This window comes from Leopardus geoffroyi, chromosome A2 (genome assembly GCF_018350155.1).
Source record: "Leopardus geoffroyi isolate Oge1 chromosome A2, O.geoffroyi_Oge1_pat1.0, whole genome shotgun sequence".
Classification (NCBI taxonomy): Eukaryota; Metazoa; Chordata; class Mammalia; order Carnivora; family Felidae; genus Leopardus; species Leopardus geoffroyi.
The window spans coordinates 113,354,863-113,367,901 of record NC_059331.1 but is presented as its reverse complement, the minus strand read 5'-3'; the positions used below and the strand labels follow the sequence as shown (position 1 = coordinate 113,367,901).

Below are 13,039 nucleotides of genomic sequence, written 5' to 3'. Positions count from 1 at the left end.
AAGGAACACAATGATTTTCCATTTCCCAAAGAAATGGAGAGCTACAATTTGCTTGATTAAGAATTCAAAATAGTTGTTTCAAGGAAGCTAACCTATTATTAGAAAATACAAAGAAAGTTCAATAAAATCAGGAAAACAATATCTGAACAAAATGAGAAGTATAACAGTGAGAGAAATCATAAAAACAAAAAACAGAAATTCTGGAGCTGAAGAATACAATGAATAAAATTAAAAAAAAATGCAATAGAAAGCATCAATAGACCATTGTATCAAACAGAAGAAAGAATCTATAAAGTAGAATACAGGTAGGTCATATAAAATTACCAGTCAGAGGAGAGCAAAGAAAAAGAATGAAAAAGAGTGAAGAAAGCCTATATGAATAATAGGACATCATTAATAGAAACAATATAGGTCTTATTAGAGCCCTATAAGGAGAAGAGAGGGATAAAGGGACAGTAAGCAAATTTAAGAAGTAATGACTGAGAACTTATCAAATCTAGGGAGGGATCTAGACATCCAAGTTCATGAGGTGAAGAAATTCAAATTCTTCACATACAAGGGAATGCCCATAAGGCTATCAGTGGATTTCTCAGCAGAAATCTTGCAGGTAAGGAGGAGTAAGATAATACATTCAAAGTACAGGAAGAGAAAAAAACTGCCAACCAAGAATACTTGAGCTGGCAAAGTTGTTCTTCCAAAATGAAGGAGAGCTAGATTTTCCCAGACAAACAAAAGCTGACGGAATTTGTCATTAGTAGATCTGCCTTACAAGAAATGCTAACAGGAATTCTTAAAACTGAAATGAAAGGAAGCAAATATATAAAATTAACATAAAAATATAAAACATACTGATAAAGTATGTACATAGTTAAATTCAGAATACTCTATACTGTAATGCAATGGTCTGTTAATCACTTAACTCTAGTGTAAAATTTAAGGTCAGAAGTATTAAAAATAATTATAGCTGTAATAATTAATTATTGGATACACATTATAAAAAGAGGTAAATTATGATGTTAAAACATAAAATGTTGGGGAGAGGGGTTTTTGTATGTGATCAAAGTTGCTATCTGTTTCAAATAGACTGTTATATCCAGAAGATGTTTTATGTTGGTCCTCCCTAATTGCAACACACAGTAACCACAAAGCAAAAAACTACAGTAAGTATACAAAGGACAAAGAGAAGTCAATGAAACCACACTACTACATAAAAATCATTACTTCACAAAGGAAGGAAGAAAGAGAGGAAGAAAGGAACAAAGGAACTGCAACACTGCCAGACAACAATTAAAAAGATGGCATCAGGAAGTAAGTGCCCATTAATAATTACTTAAATGTTTTCAATTCTTTAATCAAAAGGCAGAGAGTGGCTGAATGAAAAAACAATGAAAAAACAAGACCAAACCATATGCTGCCTACAAGAGATTCACTTCACCTCTAAGGACACACATAAGCTCAAAGTGAAGGGATGAAAATGGATATTCCATGCATTTGGAAATTAGGGGTGGCTATACTTATACCAGACAAAATAGACTTTAAGTCATAAACTGTAACAAGCAATAAAGAGGATCATTATATAATGATAAAGGGGTCAATTCATTAAGAGGAAATAAAAACTGTAAATATTTATGCACTCAACACTGGAACACCTAAATATGTTAAGTACTAATAAATGTAAGGGGAAAAATAGACAATGGCACAATTATAGTTGGACGCTTTAATACTTCACTTTCAACAATGGACAGATCATCCAGACAGAAAATCAATACTGAAACAACGGACTGGAACTTTAGATCTAATGGACCTAACAGACATCTACATTATATTCCACACAATAGCAGTGGAATACATATTCTTCTCAAGTGCACATAAAACATTTTCCAGGTTACATCATATGTACACTCATAAAACAAGTCTTAACAAATTTAAGAAAACAGAAATGATACAAGCATCTTTTCTGACCATAGTATAAAATTAGAAATTAATAATGGAGAAAAACTAGAAAATTCATGAATGTATGTAAATTAAACAACATACTCCTAAACAACAAATGGATCAATGAAGAAATCAAAAGAGAAATCCAAAAATATCCTGAAACAAATGAAATGGAAACACGATATACCAAAACTTATAAGATGCAGCAAAAGCAGTTCTACGAGAAAAGTTTAAAGTGATAAATGCCTACATTAAGAAAAAGAAAGATCTCAGGATTCTTGGGGTGCTTTGGTTATGCATCTGACTCTTGGGTCTCAGATCAGGTCACAGTCTCACAGTTGTGGGACTGAGCCCCACGTCAGGCTCTACACTGATGGCGTGGAGCCTGCTTGGGATTCTCTTTCTCTCTGTCCCTCCTCTGTTCTCTCTCTCTCTCAAAAGAAAAAAAAAAAAAAAAACAAGAAAAAGAAATATCTCAAATGAACAACCTAACTATACACTATTAGGAACTAGAAAAAGAATAAACCAAACCCAAAGTTAGCAGAAGGAAGGAAATAACAGAAATCAGAATGAAAATAAATGAAATTGAGACTGGAAAAACAGTAGCAAAGGCAAAAGAATCTAGAATCTGGTTTCTTGAAAAGATAAACAAGGTTGACAAACAGTAGCTATACTAAGAAAAAAAAAAGAAGATTAAAATGTGTAAAATCAGAAATGAAAGAGGAGATATTATAACTGACACCACAGAAATACAAAAGATAAAAAGAAACAATTATAAAATAAAGAATAATTGAACACCAACAAACTGGATAACTTAGAAGAAATGAATAAATTTCTAGAAAAAAATATAACCTACTAAATAATTAAATAGCAAAGGGACTGAATCAATAATCAAAAATGTCCCAACAAAGAAAAGCCCAGGACCAGATGGTTTCCCTGTAAGTTCTACCAAACACTTAAGAAGTAACACCAATCCTTCTCAAACTATTTCAAAAAATTAAATAGGAGGGAACACTTCCAAGCTCATTTTACACGACAGCATTATCCTGATACTAAAGCTAGATGAGGATACTACAAGAAAGAAAACTACAGGGCAATATCCTTTTTGAATAGAAATGTGAAAATTCTCAACAAAATACTAGCAAACCTAATTCAACAGGACATTAAAATGATCATATACCAGGGTTTTTATAAGCCCTAGTAATCCATGTTAAACACTCAACCTGATATAACAGGAATGATTAATAAATGCTAGCCATTTTGATTAATGTTTTAAAAAAACAATAAAACAACAACAACAAAAGGATCATATACCATGATCAGGTGGGATCCATCCGTGGGATGTAAGGATGGCTAATTATATCCCAATCAATAAATATGATACATCACAATAATAGAACAAATGATAAAAATAATATGATCAGCTCAATAGATGCATAATAGAAAAAGTAGTAGACAAAATTCAACCTCTTTCATGATAAAAGCTCTCAACAAATTTGATGTAGAAGAAAATGTACTTCAACATAATAAAATCCATGTATGTTAGGCCCACAGCTAACATCATACTCAATGGTCACAGTTTAAAAGCTTTTCCTCTAAGATCAAGAACAAGACAAGGGCAGGAATGTAAATTGGTTCAGTCATTATGGAAAACATTATGAAGTTCCCTGAAAATATTAAAATAGAACTACCTAATGATCCAGCATTCTACTTCTGGGTATATATCCAAAGGAAATGAAAACAGTATATTGAAAAGATATCTGTCCTCCCATGTTTATTGCAGCATTACTTACAATAGCCAAGATATGGAGACAATCTAAGTATCCCTAAAGAAGATGTGGTAAATGTATAAAATGGAATATTATTCAACTCTGACAAAGAAGGAAATCCTGCCATTTGGCTTTGAGGGCATTATGCTAAGTGAGATAAGTCAGACAAAGAAGGACATATCTCACTAAAAAATGGAACCCAAAAAAGCTGAATTCTTAGAAACAGAATAGAATAGTTGTTTCCAGTGGCTGGGAGGTGGGGTAATCAGGAAGATAATGGTCACAGAGTGCAAACTTGCAGTTAGAAGATGAATAAATTCTTGAGATTTAATGCACAGCATTGTGATTATAGTCAATGATACTGTATTACATACTTCAGTGTTGCTAAGAGACTAGACTTTTTTTTACTCATTAAAATCACTTTATTTGAAGCCCAGATGGGATAATTAGCTTTTTTTTTTAAGGATTATAGTAAATACTTAATAAGTGAATGTAACAAGTTGGAGTCATTAAACTTAAGACACTACATCTTAAATGTTCTAAACACAAAATGAAATTATAATTTTGTGATATGATGGAGGTATTAGCTAATGCTATAGTGGGAATCATATTGCAACACATAAATGTATCAAATCAACACTTTACATTTATACAATGCTATATGTCAATTATGTCTCAATAAAAAAGAATAGTTAACAAAATAAGAAACTTCACTGAGGTGTTAATAGTAGAAAAGCTACCTTAGCTAGATAGATTTAAGAAGATTTTGAAAAATAATGACTACATGATTCAAAAGATAGAATACAGTAGAAATAAAGTAGTATTATTCTTTTAATCTTTATAGAATTATTGGATACTAAAATTTATCATAATAATAAACAATGTTACCATTATAAGACATATTTAATTTTTAACCTTTAAACTATATTTGAGATATGAGTTCTCTCAAGAAAAAGTCTCATCAGAAATTCATCACAACTTATGAGCAAGAATTAAAAGCAGATTATCAGTTTTCCATCTCAAATATTCCTGACGATGAAAAGTTCCAAAATCATATATAGTTTTCAGACATAATAAATAATAAGAAAAGCTATGTAGAAGAGAAAAAAGTATTGTGAGAAAATATTACTGTCTTTCACTTACTTCGGATCAATGTCTACTTAGCAAGACAAATATGCTGTATAGTCACTGTAGGACCTATTAGCAGCTGACAGTGTTTGGAAAATTATGGTTCTTCACTGTCATGTTAGACTTTAAAATTTTCACTGCCATTTTCAATAAAAATTTTAGAATTATTCTTTTATACTGGAAGTTCATTTTATGATTTCATATTTAGGAAAGTATCAATTTTTATCACTCAACTTTTGGCATTGGTACAAAGTATATATGTGTGTGTGTGTGTGTGTGTGTGTGTGTGTGTGTGTGTGTTTATGTAAACATGTATATTTATATATTCAAAACACCTCTAGTATTATGGGAGCATAGCGTAGTGGAAAGTTAAAAAAAAGTCTTTGTGAGAAAGTTTCTTTTAGTAACACCATAGTCTTCCATCTGCTTTATAGTATCAACCCACAATATCAACTAAATTCTCAGTAGGTTTGCTTACCACATTTTCCCGTGAATTCTAACCCTTGTCCCTCTAAAATTCATGGGAATAGAGTGGTCAGTTTACTTTGGTCTGAGCCTAAATGAACACTTTAAAGTGCCTTGTTAAAAAAAAAAAAAAACATTAAAAATCCTCCTACTCTAGAAGTGCTCTGCCAAGACTAACTCAAAGCCACAAAAGATTAAAGTTTGGTGCCAAACTGGGACCTGTAAGAACTGTGTGATCCTTTAACTCAGCAAAAATTCCATCTTTAACAGAAACTCAGAATATTAAACATAAGAATACAAAGTAATTTTCCAGACTAAGAGCATTTGGGATAAAACCATGGAAGTCTACAAAGGAATTCCCCAAGTGAAAGTCTTTCTTTGGAGTAAAATGAAAGGATCATAGCAATCTCTAGAGAAGAGACAAGGTCTTCCACAGGGCAGAAAGCTGACCTTGCCATAGAGTTATTTTCTGATCTGGGACTCTACATGTTTACTCTGTTTTCTAATAAAGTAAGTACTTATAATGGTGACTAATCATTTGTCCATTAGCTATCTTTTCACATTAGGAACAAATTTATTGTTTTACTCTTTGAGTTGGCAACTGTAATAAGAGCTCCAAACATTAGTGGTGCTTGTAGCATATGTGAGTGGGTGGCTTATACACCAGCTCTGTTTTGAGCATTACCCTGCTATGCACTGTGAAAAGTATTTTATGGAAGCTTCAATAAATATTAGATATTATTAATATTATGCAAATGATCTTATTTAGTCATTGCTTTATTAGCCTTATTTTTACAAGAGGAACTTGAAGCTTTGAAGACTTAAATAACATTGTTAACACAACTATTAAAGTGGTGGAACCAAATTTGTCTATTCTAAAACCTAAACTCTTTTTTAAAAAATATTTATTTCGAGAAAGAGAGAGAGTGCAAGCTAGTGAGCAGGGGAGGGGCAGAGAGAGAGAGAATCCCAAGTAGGCTCCACACTGTCAGTGCAGCGCTTGACATGGGGCTTGATCTCACAAACCACGAGATTATGGCCTGGCCAAGATCAAGAGTCAGACACCTAAGCCACCCAGGTGCCCTTAAAACCTTAAGCTCTTAACCAGTGAGCTATAAATTTGAAAGTCATCCTATAAATTTGAAAGTCACCATGAACTCTGACTTTATAGCGGCATTCTGGGGCACACTAATTTCTTGGATTCAAAAGGCAAAAGAAAGTCCTACTCTTTCAGCTGCATTGAGGCTCATATTTTGTTTTACTCAGTCTGTGAGCAAACGCTCATGACAGCAGTCAGAAGTTGAATCTTACTTATAAATCGGAACATATCCTATACCCTCTATGTCACATACACATTGTGAGAATATAATGACATAATGTAGGTGAAAGAGCTCTAGAAATCATAATGCAACTTCTTTACAAATGGAAAGCATCACAGGATTGTACTGTCTTCGCCCCTACACTTTAACACTAATATTATTTACTGAACTTTTTATTCTTCACTAGCTATTGAGCTAAATGCATTGTATATATATTTGCTCGTTCAATCCTCACCATAATTCTATGAGGCAGCATTGTAAACCATTTTAAAGATGAGGAAACTGAGATTCAAAGTATCTAGTTTGCCTTAACTTGGATAGTCATTCAGTGACTGATTAGGAGTTTTTATCCATTTATGTATGCATTTGAAGAGGAGGTATTAATGATACATCTATATGGAGATACATGTATATACTTATCTACATATAAAATAAATATTATCAGCCCAACATTTAGAGAGAAGCTGCTACTAGAAGATACCTTACAACCCAAAAGCTGATGGCTGATTGTAGACATGGCTCAACGATGAGTCTTTAGAAGGGCGTAACGTAGGCTACTGGTTTCTCTGTGATTATTAAACTATGATTCTTGCAGCACCTGTGTCAGGATGCAGGCTTCTTGATAAAAATGCAGATTCCTGATCCTCTGCTCAGATTATTGAATTGGAGTCTCTGTAGAGTATGAACCATGAATATACATTTTAACAAGCTTTACAAGTGATTCAATGCAAATTATAGTTTGAGATCCATTGCATAAAGTAATGAGCACTGTGGTTCTATCCTTGGTTGTTTTATATATAGAACTTTTTTTTTTTAAGTTTCACTTCTAAATGGAGGAAAAATAACTTCTCAGGGACAAAGATGCTTTTACTTCAAAATATAAATTTATTTCATAATATGAATTTATGAAAGATTACATTGGGGCGCCTGGGTGGCTCAGTCGGTTGGGCGGCCGACTTCGGCTGAGGTCATGGTCTCGCGGTCCATGAGTTCGAGCCCCGCGTCAGGCTCTGTGCTGACAGCTCAGAGCCTGGAGCCTGTTTCAGATTCTGTGTCTCCCTGTCTCTGACCCTCCCCTGTTCATGCTTTGTCTCTCTCTGTCTCAAAAATAAATAAACGTTAAAAAAAAAAATTTAAAAATAAAAAAAAAGAAAGATTACATTAATGTAGCTCTGGTGTGTAAAGTATCCCAGTCAGACAGCCAGGCACTCATAAATGTATTTCATCCATCAATAGGCCATCAATTCCATTTTCATTTAAACATCAATTAAAAGGAAAGGTATAATTGACCACAAGATTAATTTCCTCCATGCAAAGAAACAGCAGCTAGTCACACGTGGGGACCACTTGCTTGTTAATAGGTCCTTCTGTAAATAAATTACACAATTAAATCACAGGATCTCTAAGTGAACAATTAGGCAAGTTGATAGAAGCAATACTTTTTCCTTCTGAGTTTTATAAAGGTTTCTGAAATCATTTTTAATTCACAAGAGGGAAAATTACTTTTCCTTAGATGACTCACAGTATTTTATTCATATCAAAAACAGATTATAGAGACTTCTGTATATCATGAATCTAGCTTAATGTACTTCGATTTTACTGAATTTTTCCTAAGGAATATAGAGTGATTCATTCCAAAACAGTCTCAATGGAGTTGAATTTTCCTCTCTCCTTAAGTTTCACCTTAAAAGGAAAACGTATCTCAAGGAAACCTCTGAATATTGTCAAAAAGTATTAGATCAGTAATACATTTACTAATGGAAGCTAATTTGCCAAACAGTTAATGAGATTGGGGGGAGGGGCTGCAGCTCAAAATGTACCTAGGATTTGTTTTAATCAGGTATGGTAAAACATCCAGATATGGAAATGATTGTCATGAAGAAAGAAGTTTATACTCATAGATCCCCAGAAAAATGAGGCATGCCACTCCACTCAGGGGACACAGGGAAGTACCAAAGCTGGCCAGGAGGCAGAGAAATCAGGGGAAACTCTGCACAAGAGACTTCACTGTGGTTTCCATGGGAAAGGTATAGCAAAACAGGATAAGCAGGCTTAGAATTGACTAGTTTGAATAATTTCATCAGATTCTGGGGGTTAGGGGCTGGCTGTCTCTAGTTGTCTGGTATTGGTCTTGGGGTAATTAGGGCAGGGGGATAGTGGCTTGTTCAGCATGTGATAGCCTAATTAAGGAGATGTTTGAAGGTATGGGCTCTGGATTTGTTCACACATGAAAGGAGCACTCCAGGATGAATTCTTTGCTGTCTCTAGGAATTAGCTAACACTGGGAGGGGCAGTTCCTTCAGGGTTAGCAAGGCCCCAAGACCTCAAAGCATCAGAAAATACAGAAAATAAAAGAGCATGATCAATACAGCAGAAGTTCTTGTGCTGTTGCTGTAAACAGGAAAGTTACTGAATTCAAATGTTAGATATACTTGTAGCATGTGTGGGTGGGTGGTTTCCTACATACCATCTCCATTCTGAGGTCATGTGTTAATGTTCTATTACTTCTCAAAGAGTGAAAGGGCACTTTTTAAAACTTGGCTTTAAATTCTTAACAAACTTAGTATTGTAATAGCATTTTAAATTTAGCAAGAAAAAAAATTAAAATCTCCAGCAGTATTTGGTATCCCGGTCCATCTGTTCTGAAATTCTATGTGTGGACAAAGAGAAGTACTAATTGGTTTTCTTCCTTGCAGCACCAAACACTTGACTATCCTAATTAAGGAAGGAGGAGACCTGGGAAAACTTGTAAATCTGAGGAACAGCTACATCTCAACAGTAGCCACTATAGGCATTAGCTAAGGCAGGGCATTAGCTAAGATTGCATTGGTCTGTTGACGAAAGAGATACTTTCTCCTACAGAGTTCATTCCTTGTCTGGTCAGAAAGGTAGTTTTCCTTTTACTGTACTGGAACATCTATGACCGATTCTATGTTTCTTGGAAGACTGGATTCTGGTACTACAGAAACTTCTGCAGAAGACTGAAAGACTTCAGCATGAGGAACAGCAGTAGTATGGCGTGAATTATTTTAGCACTGATAGTCTGAACTGGGTTACCTACTTGGCTTATTCTTCAAATTTTTATGTATTAAGCAATAAGAACAACAACACAATTTTTCCCGAGGGAAGTATATTAACTAGGACTGTTTAGGTTAAAAGTGATTGAGATGTCACACATCTCTTTCTCTAGCTGAGCAAACTTTCATTATGTTTTCTTATGAGTAAATCAGTACCTGTTCCTCCCTGGTTAAAATCAGTGAACTAAATTTGTATTAGATTGAGATACAAGTAATAAAGCTTAAAACAAAGTTTATTACATAAACAATACAACAGCAATTGCCTCTCCCTGCTAAAGGGGAAGTTATTGACTATAGATTGCAGAATTTTATTGCCAAAAAGGATCCTAAAGCTCAAGGGTTCCCTGCTTAGTTTTATATCAGAGTATCTCCTGGGGATCTTTGAAAAATACAGAATCTGAAACTCTATCTCAGGTCTACTGAATCAGAATCTTTGGCAATCTTTGGCATAATGCCCAGAAGTGTGTATTCTCTAAAAGCTCTCTGGGTTTCTGAGATGTGTGGTTGGGTTTGGAGTTGACTGATCAGAACTTTACCAGAATGCCTCTTAATACTGGAGCATTAAAAAAAATACAGACATCAAACAGAGCTCCACATGAGACCTATTGGACTAAATGTCTGGGAAAGGATATAACAACATGTATGTATTAACATACACACACATATAATATAATAGTAGTCTTACTTAATCCTGAGCTTAGGCTAGAGAGAATTATTATCTTCAAGTTTTGGATTCAATCTTAGAAGACCACAGTGGTCTGTTTATACTCACAAAAGGGGGTATATATTTCATTATTTGTTCAAAATATTTGCTGTGCCTCCCTACTATGCCCTTCTCTGGAGCCCATCCAGAGAAGTACAGAAGAGTACATTTACTGTTTCACTGACATTAGCCTTGATTCTATAACTTACTTTGACTGAGAAATGTGAGTGCAAGAGGCCTGTGCCTCTTCCAAGAAACTCTGAGCCACCGCAGTCAATTTATTTTTTCCCTCTGCCACCAGACTAGCATGTTGTTAGTGGCTGCTACTTCATCCTGCATCACTGAATACAAAGACTTGGAACAGAGCTCTAGCCAATCTACAACGATTGTTAATGTGAGTACAAAATAGACCTTATTTAACTCCCTTAGATTTTGGAACCCTCACCCCCATCCCCTATTCCCTCTTCTGTAACAGATGAAAGAGTGAGAATTAGAACCTAGGTCTCCTGCCTATGCCTTGCTGTTTCTATAGCACTCAAAAGGAGAAGATAACTGCATTTGTCCTAGGTGGGGAGGGGATTATCTGCTCCCATTGCTAGAGCTGAAACTGGGGAGAAGTGTGTTTTTGGTATACTCAAGTAGAATTTAAAATAGAGATCTCAAATTTCTTCCAACTCAGAAATTGTATTGCTCTTTGACATTCCCAATAAAATATCACTGCCCATTGCTGTTACCTGGGCTAGTAATATTTGTGGAGGTATATAGTTGAATCCTAACTGGCATTAATCTGTGGGGCTGGCTGGGAAATAAACCATGGTATATAACATTCCTTATATGGAAACAAGTTTGCCAAGTTCCAAATAGTAGGCACGAAAGGTGAACTTCTGAAACAAGCTCTTGCTTTTTTATTTCAGGCTTCAGATAAAATAGAGAATACTCAGATGATCTTTTCCAACAAAATATATACATTTTAAAAGGGTGATTGTGATTCACATTCTGCCCACCGGAGGGCCACAGAAGTTAGCACTTCACAATATTTCCTTGCAATAAATTGGTTTACATATTCATTCCTACAGCTTTTTTCTCCCTCCACAAATCCAGATTAACTTTACAATTTATAACTTGAGTTAAAAAATTTCAAGTTTTCTATATAAAAATTTCAGTCTGTTCCAGTTCTTCTAAACCCTTCATTACCATTCAAATTGTGATGTCTACAGATCAGAATTCCTATTTCATTTTCATAGACTTAGAGTATTTTCCCCAAATGCATTATTTTGAAGTTTTAGTATCTGAAACTAAGAGAGATGATGGAGAAATAATTTTAATCAGAATCAAAGTTAATTACTGACAACTCAAAATTTAAAAGCCAGGATTTTGGTATTTCAAAACATCGAATTGGAAACATGAGGACAATTATTCTTAGTAAAATGTAAATAATCATCATTATTTGACTATCATTTATTGGCTACCTACTATGGACCAAAATTTTATTGTACATGATTCTAATCCTCCCCAAAGCAGCCTGGCAAGGTATATGTCACTCTCACTGTTTGGGATGAGGAAACTGAGTCCCAAGGATGTTAGTCTGTCATAACTACTATGTAACTTTAATGGGAAGAATTGGCATTTGATCCCAAGTCCCTCAGAAGCCAAAGTCCGCAAGCTTTCCTTATACCACATTGCCTTTCTCCCATTTGGCTTTGAAATGAGTTTCTACTCTGGCTATCATATTTATCATCTCAAGTTTCTTCCTCAATTACATATTTTATTTCCAAAATAAATATTTATGCACATAAAATTCTATCCTAACAGGAAGCAGAGAATTAAAAATCACATAATCGCCATGAAAGCTCTGGTGATCTTCCTACGGGAAAGGGAAGTTGTGGTTTGCAAGAAGCACATGCAGGGACCCTTTACAGCAGTTTGTGGGCCGTTGGACCACAGAAGGTTAGGGGAAGGCACTTGGAAGGCAGAGAAAATAATATGTATTTGAGATATCTTTTTAAGCAAGCACAAGTTATGGGAATAATTTGATTTATTAAATAATCTGCAACATTTTCTCTATAAATGTCCAATTACTAAAAAGTCAGAAGCCATGAAACCTTCTAACCACTAGATGTCACTGTTGCTCATGAAATAGAATTGCCCAAAGAGTAGTTTGAGGAATGCCTCCTGTCATCTTCCCTGAAGTTTACCCTTCATCTAAGAGCTATGAGAGATATAAAAGAGATCAAACATATGGGCCCTGATGCGGAACTTGTGTTTTCCTTGGAAGAAGAGAGAGAGCAAACTTATATGAATAATTACAGAGTATCACAAAAAATGGCATTCATTTGTGTATACTTACAGATACATATACTGGGTGGAGGTAGTAGGAACTGTAAGATCTCAGTAATAAATGTAAACAGGAGTGGCTGTGGATGGTTCCACAGAAGTGGGACTTGGGTGATGTTCTAAGGGATAAAAGATGGCCTAGGTTAAGAAGAGCGCAAGATCATTCCAAAGAGGCATGGTCTGAGCAGAAGCACGGAGGTGGAAATAGAGAGCTGGAATAAAGTGGAAGAGGGGGAGTTGGCTGTGGAGGAGACTGATTGTACAGGACCAGAAACAACCAAGAGGAGCGTTGTAATTTACCCTCCCTCC

General features: G+C 34.9%; 1 protein-coding gene across 1 annotated transcript in view; it reads right to left on the bottom strand.

Annotated features, from left to right (window-relative positions):
* Positions 1–13,039, bottom strand: part of ABCB5 (ATP binding cassette subfamily B member 5) — a 140,639-nt gene that overhangs the window by 126,682 nt on the left and 918 nt on the right. The gene's annotated exons all lie outside the window — the stretch shown is intronic.